Source organism: Mytilus edulis, chromosome 11 (genome assembly GCF_963676685.1).
Source record: "Mytilus edulis chromosome 11, xbMytEdul2.2, whole genome shotgun sequence".
Taxonomy (NCBI): domain Eukaryota; kingdom Metazoa; phylum Mollusca; class Bivalvia; order Mytilida; family Mytilidae; genus Mytilus; species Mytilus edulis.
In genome coordinates, this window is record NC_092354.1 from 2,843,675 (window position 1) to 2,857,681 (window position 14,007).

A 14,007-nucleotide genomic window follows, 5' to 3' on the forward strand; every position below is an offset into this window, starting at 1 on the left:
CATTTGTTCCCCGGACTAATGCTATACCGACCAGACACTATAAAAATTTATGACACTACAGAGACAAAAGTCAATAATTTCCGTCAGTTCTACAGGTTTAAAGAAAGTAAGACAACATTAAAACATGAGGGAGAATACAAAAACTATGACATCTTGTGTTTTAGAAATTGAAATTTAAGTTAAGTTAAGTTATTTAATATTATATAAATCAACCTTGATTGCACGGGATTCGAACCGTTGCCCGGTTTGATTGCATTGATATCCGCATCGTAAGCGAGAGCCTTATCCCCACTGCTTCCGGGGTTAACATTATCAATTGGCAAATCAAGCCATTTAAACTGTACTTTGAAAATGATTGAAATATATGAAATAATTCACTAAAAATCTTGATAAAACTAAAGGGGGGTCTCAACACTCGCAGGTGCGTGTAGCTCACAGCTTGATGATATGAGGGAAAGTAAGTGTTTTATAAATCACAAGTCTACTACCAATAATTATGCACACTTTTAAGAATTTCGTAAATTTTTCGTTTTTGTACCTTTTCGCATGGACTGGCTCATATGTAAATAAATTGTCAAGGTCAATTCCACCAGAAGCATATGGATGAAAATTGTCAGGATGGAGTCTTCAAGAGCATATGTAAATCGATAATCAAGGTCAATTCCAGCAGCAGCATATAGATCAATCTTGTCAGGATGGAGTCTTCAAGAACATATGTAAAAAAAATAATCAAGGTCAATTCTACCAGCAGCATATGGATGTAAAATGTCAGGATGAAGTCTCAAAGAAAATTCGAAGGTCGAAAAAGACAAAAATTAAATTCACCAAAAACATTTTACTGTTTATCTGGCACAAGCAGTTAATTGTCAATTACACAAGGCATTATATAATCTTTTATGATAATATAAACCTGAAGTTTTGAAATTTTATGTACGAGTAACGTGCATTTCTGCATTTGACTTTATAACTATAGGTTATGTTTTCAATAAAAAAGAATAGACACCGGTGCTAGATTACGAATTATTTAAAAGGTGCTATTTAGACGTCATGTATCTCTGACAACATGGATCCAACTTATTTTTGTGACTTCAGTTTATATTTTATCATACAAACATCCAATAGTTCTAAATAAATATTAGACTCTTTTTCTTTATTGGAGTTGATTGTGTTCACCAAAAATACTTTCCCCAAGTGACGTTAAAAAGTATGGAGATACAATTTATTTGTATGACATCACTTTATGCACTATCACTGAATAAATTAGAATCTGAAACTTCTCACGGTTAGTTTCTTTATTGAGGTTGATGTTGTTCAATTATAAGACTATCGTCTTACTGACTTGTTTAAGATTGTCTTTTGAGGGCCTTTTATAGCTGATTATGCTGATCATTGTTGAAGGCCGTACGGTGACCCATAGTTGTTAATTTCTGTGTCATTTTGTTCTCTTGTGGAGAGTTGTCTCATTGGCAATCATACCACATCTTCTTTTTTATATTGACAGAAATGTACTGATCTAACAGGGACAATTAATAGGTGAATAGGAGAGTTTTATGTAATGAATTAAATTATTTCAATGGAAAAACCAAATGACATGTGAATAACATGTGCTACAGAGAATGAAGGAGAAGTTTTAACTCTTTGGTTATCGACGTTTGAGTTATGACTTGAATTTGTGTATTTCTCTGTCCTGAATGTTCTTCCATTTAAATGCATTGAAGTCCAATCATTTTAGACTGTCATTTTAGTGTTATACATGTATTTAACATTGCCATACACACTGAAGGTGTAGATAGCCGCAAAACCAGGTTCAAGCCACAATTTTTCTTTTCTACCAAGGAAAATAGCAATTGTTATCTTACAGTTCGTTTCTGTGTGTGTTGTATTGTTATCTTACAGTTCGTTTCTGTGTGTTGTATTGTTATCTTACAGTTCGTTTCTGTGTGTGTTGTATTGTTATCTTACAGTTCGTTTCTGTGTGTGTTGTATTGTTATCTTACAGTTCGTTTCTGTGTGTGTTGTATTGTTATCTTACAGTTCGTTTCTGTGTGTGTTGTATTGTTATCTTACAGTTCGTTTCTGTGTGTGTTGTATTGTTATCTTACAGTTCGTTTCTGTGTGTGTTGTATTGTTATCTTACAGTTCGTTTCTGTGTGTGTTGTATTGTTATCTTACAGTTCGTTTCTGTGTGTGTTGTATTGTTATCTTACAGTTCGTTTCTGTGTGTTGTATTGTTATCTTACAGTTCGTTTCTGTTTGTTGTATTGGTATCTTACAGTTCGTTTCTGTGTGTGTTGTTTTGTTATCTTACAGTTCGTTTCTGTGTGTGTTGTATTGTTATCTTACAGTTCGTTTCTGTGTGTTGTATTGTTATCTTACACTTCGTTTCTGTGTGTGTTGTATTGTTATCTTACACTTCGTTTCTGTGTGTGTTGTATTGTTATCTTACAGTTCGTTTCTGTGTGTGTTGTATTGTTATCTTACAGTTCGTTTCTGTGTGTGTTGTATTGTTATCTTACAGTTCGTTTCTGTGTGTGTTGTATTGTTATCTTACAGTTCGTTTCTGTGTGTGTTGTATTGTTATCTTACAGTTCGTTTCTGTGTGTGTTGTATTGTTATCTTACAGTTCGTTTATGTGTGTGTTGTATTGTTATCTTACAGTTCGTTTCTGTGTGTGTTGTATTGTTATCTTACAGTTCGTTTCTGTGTGTGTTGTATTGTTATCTTACAGTTCGTTTCTGTGTGTTGTATTGTTATCTTACAGTTCGTTTCTGTTTGTTGTATTGGTATCTTACAGTTCGTTTCTGTGTGTGTTGTTTTGTTATCTTACAGTTCGTTTCTGTGTGTGTTGTATTGTTATCTTACAGTTCGTTTCTGTGTGTTGTATTGTTATCTTACACTTCGTTTCTGTGTGTGTTGTATTGTTATCTTACACTTCGTTTCTGTGTGTGTTGTATTGTTATCTTACAGTTCGTTTATGTGTGTGTTGTATTGTTATCTTACAGTTCGTTTCTGTGTGTGTTGTATTGTTATCTTACACTTCGTTTCTGTGTGTGTTGTATTGTTATCTTACAGTTCGTTTATGTGTGTGTTGTATTGTTATCTTACAGTTCGTTTCTGTGTGTGTTGTATTGTTATCTTACACTTCGTTTCTGTGTTGTGTTGTTTTGTCTTTTTATTTATTTTTTTGCACTTAAGTGTTTCTCCTGTTTCTTTTATAGTTTTAGTTTGTAATCTGGATTTAATTTGTCATTTCTTTTATAGTTTTAGTTTGTAATCTGGATTTAATTTGTCATTTCTTTTATAGTTTTAGTTTGTAATCTGGATTTAATTTGTCATTTCTTTTATAGTTTTAGTTTGTAATCTGGATTTAATTTGTCATTTCTTTTATAGTTTTAGTTTGTAATCTGGATTTAATTTGTCATTTCTTTTATAGTTTTAGTTTGTAATCTGGATTTAATTTCTCTCAATCGATTTATGACTTTCAAACAGCGGAATACTACTGTTGCATTTATCTTTTGCAAATTACGAGTTCTTGTATTCGAAAATAAATGGTTTAAACTTGATTTAACAGCTGAGATATAAGACGATGTGGTGTGAGTACCAATGAGACAACTCTCCATCCATAGGCCTGCTGATTCACAACGTAACAGTATAAAGTTATTCCTGATCTTATAATTCTGACTACGAGCTGACCATTGTTTGCTGCTACCATCACGTGACAAAATATAGGCGCCAATAAACATGAACAAAGTAAATTCGCACCCATAACTTATTGCATCGGAAAAGGCAAACTACAACAAAACATAATTTCTATAACGTTTAAAGTTCACTAGTACATAACTGGGTTTTGTCAAAAATCCAAATTAATAAAAATACACGTTATGTTTAAAATTTGATTAAATATTGATACTATTCAATTTCAAAACTTATTTTTAGAAATGTTAGCTTTTAACATAATTTTCGAAATTTAAAATAACTAGAGGCTCTAAAGAGGTGTCGCTCACCTTGGTCTATGTGAATTTCATAAACGAAGGACACACAGATGGATTCATGACAAAATTGTGTTTTGGTGATGGTGATGAGTTAGTAGATCTTACTTTACTGAACATTCTTGCTGCTTACAATTATCTTTCTATAATGATCTTGGCCCAGTAGTTTCAGTGGAAAATGTTTTTAAAAATTTACAAATTTTATGAAAATTGTTAAAAATTGACTATAAAGGACAATAACTCCTTAGGGGGTCAATTGACCGTTTTAGTCATGTTGACTTATTTTTAGGTCTTAATTTGCTGTACATTTTTGCTGTTTACAGTTTATCTCTATCTATAATAATATTCAAGATAATAACAAAAAACGACAAAATTTCCTGAAAATTACCAATTTAGAGGCAGCAACCCAACAACCGGTTGTCGGATCCATCTGAAAATTTCAGGGCAATTAGATCTTGACATGATAAACAATTTAACTCCGTCAGATTTGCACTGAATGCTTTGCCAAAAACTGCATTTTACCCCTATGTTCTATATTTAGCCGTGGCGGCCATCTTGGTTGGACAGCCAAGTCATCGGACACATTTTTTAAACTACATACCCCAAAGATGATTGTGGCCAAGTTTGGATTAATTTAGCCAAGTAGTTTCAGAGGAGAAGATTTTTGTAAAAGATTACTAAGATTTACGAAAAATGGTTAAAAATTGACTTCAAAGGGCAATAACTCCTAAAGGGGTCAACTGACCATGTTGATCATGTTGACTTTTTTGTAGATCTTACTTTGCTGAGCATTATTGCTGTTTACAGTTTATCTCTATCTATAAGAGTATTCAAGATAATAACCAAAAACAGCAAAATTTCCTTAAAATTACCAATTCATGGGCAGAAACCCAACAACAGTTTGTCCGATTCATCTGAAAATTTCAAGGCAGATAGATCTTGACCTGAAAAACAATTTTATCCCCGTGTCAGATTTGCTCTAAATGCTTTGGTTTTTGAGTTATAAGCCAAAAACTGCATTTTACACCTATGTTCTATTTTTAGCCATGGAGGCCATCTTGATTGGTTGGCCGGGTCACCGGACACATTTTTTAAACAAGATACCCCAATGATGATTGTGGCCAAGTTTGGATTAATTTGACCCAGTAGTTTCAGAGGAGAAGATTTTTGTAAAAGTTAACGACGACGGACGACGGACGACGGACGCCAAGTGATGAGAAAAGCTCACTACGCCTTTTAGGCAAGGTGAGCTAAAAATGAACAGATTCATGCCCGATTTATATAATTTGAAGTACCTCAATCGGCGCCAGAAGCGACGAAGCAGCGCATCTATTTTGGGTGGGCGATATCCACTTTTTGATATGGGACGAGCTCTGACGTCCCACGGCCCCAGCTTGTCTGGCAAAACAGCCGTTGGACGTCAGAGTAATCTCGGACTATGTGAAAAGAATTAGAAATTAAGGATGATCAATTTACTGATTACAAAACTGCGTATAAAATTAAGAAATCATGTATTGACAAAATGAATACAATGATAAAATGATTTTCATTGAAAATTTACGGAATAAGGGTTATTATAATTATGTTATTTTAAAACTAAGATGTACAATGAACACACGCTGTTTGGACCGTTTTAAGAAGCAAGCGGATAGAAATGTTTAATATTTTGTTTTGTCCCAACAGACATAGCTTCTAGCATTAGTGCTTTTTAAGCAAAATATTGTATCAGTAAAAAAACTTTGAATTCGCTACAAACATGGATACCACAAATAGCTCTATAATATTTGCAAAGATGAGAATTTTGAAAATCTCCTTTTTATAAATACTATTATAAGAGAGAACAAAACTTCGCACAGAAATCCGTATTAAAAACGATCTATAAATCAAGATGTTTGATGTTCTTACTACCGTTTGAAAATGGACCATTAACATTTAAAAATGCCTGTACCAAATCAGGAATATGACAGTTCTTGTCCATTCGTTTTTTATGTGTTTTGTCATTTGATTTTGCCATGTGATTAGGGACTTTCCGATTTGATATTCCTCTGAGTTCAGTATTTCTGTGATTTAACTTTTTACTACATTTAACCTTCCGAAATACAGTGATGAATTATTTCCAAACACTATAACATGTAGGTACTAATTTCTTGTTACTTGTTTTGGGGTCATGAACGATCTGATATTATGAAGAACCACACTTATTCCCACAACAAATGAATGCAGGTCGTATTATCAAAATACTTGACAACATACATGTATTTGTTGAGTGTGGTGGATTACCAAAATTAATCGTCGGTAACCAAGGAATTCTAATAGCGCACCACTACTATATTTTACACTCAAACGAAGCATCATTCCTTTACAACTTTCTCAAATACACAACGAAAAACATATATCTACATAAATACTGTACTCAAAGGTAAATTGAAAAAGAGAAAATATAAAAAAAAGAAGATGTGGTAGGATTGTCAATGAGACAACTCTTCACAAGAGTCCAACCTGACACAGATATTAACAACTATATATCACCGTACGTCCTTCAGCAACGAGCAAAGTCCATACAGCATAATCCAATATAAAAGGCCCCAAAATGACAATGAAAAGCAATACAAACAAGAAAACTAACGGCCTAATTTATGTACAAAAATTGAACGGAAAACAAAATATGAAACACATGAACAAACGACAACCAGACGTGGCCGGGTACTTGTATATCCCAACAACAGATATGAGAGTACTCGCAGTTTTCTGACAGCTAGTTCAAAGCCACTAACAACTAATGAAAAAATCATGCATCTAAGACTAAATTATCAATCCGTACACATCCAACATCCAATGGATTTAGTGTAAAGACGTCATAAACAGTCAGAGAAAAACTTTACATTGTGCAATGCCAAGATACAGGTTTTGACTGATTAAATATCCATGAATGTGTTTATATATATACATTTATTTCTATTCCGTTATATTTAGATGTTTCCTTATCTATTTCTATATTTAGTAACTGTGGTTTGTAGATAAAGTTTGTAAAACAAGTTGGAAGAACTGGTTTGATGGTATCTACATATAAGTCTTTAGTTAGTACTGCACGGGCATTTCTTAGGCGACAATACGGGTCGGGTTATATAGTCCAATATAATGTGGATAATATGTATCGAGGTGCTCACAGTAACTTCAAAGTACGACACGTTCTGCAGAGTATATTATTTGCATTAATTTATAATGGTTTGGTTTAGAAAAGCTTGATTTGTATTTCTTGAGAGATATTTGTAATGTGTTATTATCTTTATTAAATCTTGTATCGCACAGAAAATATTAAGTTACTGCGAGCAAAACAAAGCCTACATTTTGACTTCCCTCTTATTTAGCCATGTAGATAGATTAGAAATGTATAAAATTCGGACGAATTTAGGAGTGAGAATTTAACATAGTAGTAATATTTAGATATAAGAAGATGTGGTGTGAGTGCCAATGAGACAACTCTCCATCCAAATGACAATTTATAAAAGTAAAGCATTATAGGTCAATGTACGGCCTTCAACACGAAGCCTTGGCTCACACCGAATAAAAAGCTATAAAGGGCCCCAACATTACAAGTGTAAAACCATTCAAACGGGAAAACTAAAGGTCTAGTTTGCTTTTAATTTACTGATAACAAAAACAATATTCATACCAATGAAACAATATGAAATGATCTTATTACAGTGTATAATTAGAAAAAGTTTATTTGAAGGAGCGATAAGTTTACCAGGATCATTTCTAAATTTCCGGGTACGGTTAACAACATTTCCATAAAAATGAGGTTGTGCTTTCCCGTTTGAAATAAGTCTTTATATCCATGGAAACAATTAGAAAAGGTTTAAAGTAATTCATTGTAACGATATCACTGGTTTGATAATTTATCAGTAATACTTTGATTACGTTCGTTAAAATCAAAAACAACACAACAGACACGGGAATAGACAACGAGCTTTAAAATATAAACACCGTAAGATGGTACAAAAGGACAGGCATTTTCAGAAGGAAATGTTATGTTGAATCTGCTTTTATAGCTAGCTATATGTTCCACTTGTATGACAGATATTTATAATTCAGTTGTAGCGACGCAATTGGATGAGGAACCAAAAACAGAAAAGATTGATAAACGTGACGATAATAAAGATTCAACCGTAAAATACTCTTGTAGGCATTCAGAAGTTCACGAAATACGTCAATCTCCTGTCAAACCTACTTTGTGCTGTGATTAATTTCAGTTCATGTCCAAACTTAAAAAAAAACTCTTTTAAAAAGCCTACAAATTGAAACTTTGACACGTGATATCTTTAAAAATATAAACGACAAAAGATGTTTTTTTTTATGCCCTTTGCTATTTTGTATGATTGATAACGCTTCCTTTGATCCTAGTAAAAGTGGCAGGGGTGTTTTGATTCAAAACCTTATAATTTTTTAATAATCTGTCAATATTAAGTTTTTATCATGATTTTTTCAAAAATATAAATATCTTGATAATGCCAGTTTCAGAGAATTTTTTGTTTGAATCAGAGTGATCCTTTACAAAGTAGGATTTATCCCTCCCTTAGACAAGATACTTGTATCTACGTTGGCCATTCTTTTTTATTAATCAAAGCAATACCAACTCTTTCAAATGTCTTTTGGTTTGGATTGGGGAATACTTGTGTAAAGTGTAGAAAAGGCTAATATTTTAATACTTTTACAAGAGGAAACTTTTTTAGATTGTATGTAGTATAAAAGATCTTTGGATTGTTTAGTATCCACATCTGATTCACGCCACCTCTGGAATTGGCAGTTTCACAATAACTCTGCAGGCCGTCTTTGATTGTGATAAAACAGATGTTTTTTTTTTATTTAGAAAGAGGTTTTCTTGGAGCACTTGGAGTGATGTGAGAAGATTTAGAAAATAACTCTCATAACATGCATTCAGATAAGAAAAAAAGGTGGTCATCTGACTTGTTTTCTTCCTACATAGTAAATTAAGTAAATTCACAACATTTTCTATTATAAGAATACTTTATCTGAGTTATCTATCCTTGTTTGGCAAAGTTGAAAACAAATGACTCTAACAAAAATATTGTGTTTTTAAAGAAAAAAAAAACAGTCGTAAATGTGACAAAACACAGAATATGTTTCACAACATTTAAAGTCTTACAGATGAATTGCGTACTCCTCTCAAAATTTGGAAATTACATTAATGATCTAGACCAATTAATATCTGCTATTGTTCAACATCTAAGATGGAGTAATACTTCCAAGCCATCTAAAGGTATGCGTATATCACTAATCCACAATACATTTCAACATAAAAATGGTAGCATACGCTATGAATATATTACTTTGGGATTTCATCAAGCTTATTTCGTTAATAGTGACAAAAAAAAGGTAAAACATGCTACACAAAAGAACAAGTGGTCAGTATGCTGTAGTTTCTTATCGACAACATATTTGTCGGCATTCCTACTGTGCGCCTCTTCTTGTCGACCTCTTCTTATTTTCATATGAATCCTCCAGACACTTGTCAAAAACAAGAGGATCAAAGAAGCCAGATTATTTAGTTTCACTTTCAGATATATTGATGATATTCTTTCCATAAACAATCCGAACCTTTCTGATTGGGTTCTATTAATATATCCCCTATACAGTACTACCTGTGACATTATCTTATTCATGGTGGCCATAAAAAGTATGTCCACCATGGTTGCCCTATATGTTCATCATTATACCCCCTGTAGCTTAATTAATACACAAGGTATTAATCAAAAACTAGTCAAGGATAAAGGGAAATCTTGACTGCATTGAAGTGTTAAAATTATATAACTTACAGGTCATGTGTCTCAGGTAAAATATACATGTATGTGTTTGTGAAATTTAATTACTGTGATTATGACAAGAAAATTCAAAAATAAAATGAAATAATATAACTAGTTGAATAAATAGCTGATTTTTTTTTTAAAATTGACTCATGCCTATTTGTTTTGACATTATACCTTTTTAATCAATTTAAGTTATTTTTTACATGTACTTTATGGTAAGTGAAGAATAAATGAATATCATCTTCTAGTATAATGCAAACTTTCCCAATGCCTGCCTTTTTCTATTGAAAAGTTGTTTCTCAAATTAATTTTCATCAATCAAAATGATTTATACATGTTATACTTAAATCATAGTAGGAATCTGATGTACAGTAGTTGTCGTTTGTTTATGTAATATATACGTGTTTCTCGTTTCTCGTTTTGTTTATATAGATTAGACCGTTGGTTTTCCCGTTTGAATGGTTTTACACTAGTAATTTTGGGGCCCTTTATAGCTTGTTGTTCGGTGTGAGCCAAAGCTCCGTGTTGAAGGCCGTACTTTAACCTATAATGGTTTACTTTTTAAATTGTTATTTGTATGGAGAGTTGTCTCATTGGCACTCACACCACATCTTCCTATATCTATTTAGATATGCTTATCTGCATTCAATACTGTTTAAAAAATGTTAAAGATTGTCTTTAGAACTGATTCTAAATTAAATTTAGGCAATTCCTTATTTCTCTATTGAATGAATATATTCAAAATATTCATTAATTCAACAAAATTTGATAACATTTGTATTGTCATATAAACATATGGTATTTCGTTTGTGACCAAAAAAAAAACAAACAAATAAAAACAATTATATAATGCAAAGAATTAACAATTCTATAATTTAAGAAATTAAAACACATGGATTTTTTTTTTAGGTTTCTGCCCTCAGTTCTAATTAATGACTATTTTATAAGGGAGCCAATATTTTCAACATATTCATGTAATAAAGGTTTAGCATTTCTTTCACTTTCTGTTCTTGGGTAAAAGACAATATTATGAGAAGGTAAACAATTTTCAAATAGATTATCTCAAGTTGTTTTGTTAATTTTACAATTAAGGAAGGAGTGGTCTTCATTGTCCAGCAAGTGGCACAGTTTACATATTCTATCCTTTCTAGGAATTTTATATTGTCCACTATTTTCTATTTCTAAATTATGACCACTAACTCTCTATGTGACACATTTGAGTATACAGTTTTTACAAAAGTTTTTATTCTTAAATCTATTTTCAAAAATGTCCTTATATTTTTCTTTAAATTGATTTTTCATCAAGGGTTTTAAAGTCTTAATTCATTCAAGTCCCTGAAATTGTTAACTTTATCGAAAAGGCCTTGGTTTAGGGAAATATTTGCAAATGTATACCAAGAATATGTATCATACCAGTCCAGCACTTCCAACAATATGAATGTACACAGAAAAAATGATTTAAGTAATAGACCATAAAAGTGTAACCATCTATATAAGTGTATTTTGTCAAATTTTGGCTTTTAACTGACAGATATTAGCCAAACTAAAGATGTCATATTTAATAAGTTCACATTTGTTTCAAAAAAGCAAAGCAAGACAGTTTTTTTCTTTAAATATTTTTTTGGAAAAAAAGTCTCTTCAATATGTCCATTAATTGTTCACGCACAATGTTAACTCCTGATTTTAGATTTAAAAAAAAAAGATAGACAAAAATAGTTTTTTCCTTTTAAAACTGTATACTGATATTTGTAGTTTTCCTGAATAATAACAGATGTTATAAAAATGTATTATAAGAGGATTGATATTGTCTGATCATTTTGTTTTGTTAAGAAACAGGCTTGCTAAAAATTAAATCCTTCATGGTTTCTTTAAAAATATCATTTGCTTGATCATGTACATTAATTTTGTTTTTTTACTTTTGAAAAAAAATAATTAAAATCTGTTGTCTTTCAAATGCTAGTCAATAACTTTATCTTTGACATTTTTGTCTTTTTGCTTCTCAAGATTCTTACTAAGACATTAAAAGAATAAGAAACCAAATCATACAAAAATGAATACAAAAAAATTAAAAATTAAAAAAAATAAATTTGAATAAATTCAAAGACAGAAAAATCAAAAATAATATTAATTAACAGAGACTAAAACGATGTCTTATTGTACATTTTCAAAAAAAGGTGAAATGTCAATTTTGAAAGAAACCTAAGTTACCTGTACAGGTAAATTTTAAAGAAACATACAAGTTGAAAACTTCAACCCTGATTGATTACAACAGGTAACATTATTAGATAAAACATCAACCTATGTTTTATGACCCCAATCAATGGCCAACATCTCAAGATTGAATACCCCAATAAATGGCCACCATTGGATGTTGACCATGCAAGAGGGTGGACATAATTAAGAGGATGTCACAGGCTGTACTGTAACTAGAATTAAAGAAACACCAGACACGGCTTCCTCTGCCTCATTTTTAGACTTATATCTCGAATTTGACTTACACAGTCATATCAGTACCATAATATATGACAAACGAGACGATTATAATTTTGAAATTATAAATTTCCACCACCTTAGTAGCAATATTAACTTCACCTGCATATGGGATATATATATTCCCAACTTATTCAATATTCAAGAGCTTGCAGCTCCTACTCAAGACTTTGTAAAACATCATCAGTGTCTGAGTAGAAAGTTGATGAACCAGGTATATGTCAAAGAACGTCTCTTCCTTTTTTCTAAAAAAGTTCATCTGAAGGTACCAAGACCTTGTTGATAAATATTCCGTATCAATTTCACAAATAATACATGATGGTCTTGATGTATAGATTCTGCGTACTGATGTTGTTTATCATCTTAACAACGTGTTTTATTGTTCTTTCATTTGTCTTTGTTCTATTATTTATATTACTTTTACTGTTGGATTGTTTTATGTGATATCCGTTTAACTTTGCTCGGTACATCCCATCAATGTGTTTGTTTTGTCTTTCATTTTTTGGTAGTGTATTTTGTATATGCGACTTTTTGGATTTCTTTGGTTCTTATAACGTGACTCTGTACTTTAAAGATACCGTCATTATGAAATTGTTCTATTTTATGTCATTATGATATATTTCTATTATGAATAACAAAATACGTTGAACCACAAACGCCAAAATTATTTAATCGCGTAGTGAAATTAACTATTTGTGGATTTATATAACTTTTGGACTATTTTAAATCTCGGTCTATTTCTGAAATTTATTCTTACATACTTTTGATTTTTTAACCCTGTATGTTAACGAATCCGGGTCCGTCCGCCCTGATTTTGGTTCGCCCTAGTTACTGTTCGCCCTAGTTCCGTTTCGCCCTGAGACCGTTCGCCCTGATACCTGTTCGCCCTGATTTTTATTGTTTATTATAGTGTTGTGTTGTGTGTATTTAATTGAATATGTTGAAGTCAGTCTACAATTTCGCCGAATATTTACGAACTATTGAGAACTAAGTTAGTATCTGTATGTAATTACGTTACTATGAAATCACTATCACACATCCTTTTACTTTACATTTCTACACATGATTTGATCAATAAAAATGATACATTAGGAGCACTAAAGTTATAAATAAGAACGTGTTCAAAGTTCAAAGTGTTAATTGATCTAAAATTCTTTACTGCAGCGGCTGAACGTTGTCTAGTGGGTTGTCGGACGGCTTGTACAGTTTGGCAATAATTTGTAAAAAAATTATTTGAGAAAAATGCTATTTTCATTATTAATCCATCAAAGACAATTCATATAACAATCAGTGATATCAAAGATTTCAAATTATCAGCAATCAAAATCCAATCAACATTAATTAAAAGTAATTATAAAATAAAGTGTAACAATGCAGCCATTGCCTATGTGAAATTTTAAAATTGATGGAATGTACATTGAACGACAAATATATGTGACGTATAAAATTTTCTGACGTCAGACTCGCAAATCAATGAATGTGTTTGTAGATAGATGTTTTTGTGTTCTGTTAAATTAATCCTTTTAAAATTGTTACACGATGGTGACTACTATACCCATATTTTGACTATTTTATTTATTGCGTCTGTTTAGTTAACGCATCATTGTAAATATAACGGAATTTGATGAAACTGTCATCAAAGTGAGAGGGTTAGCGCTATGGAACCAGGTTTAATCCACCAATTTCTACATTTGAAAATG

At 31.6% G+C, this 14,007-nt stretch overlaps 1 protein-coding gene across 1 annotated transcript in view; it reads right to left on the reverse strand.

Annotated features, from left to right (window-relative positions):
- The window catches only part of LOC139493894 (uncharacterized), a 482,493-nt gene that overhangs the window by 349,805 nt on the left and 118,681 nt on the right, over window positions 1-14,007 (reverse strand). The window lies entirely within an intron of this gene.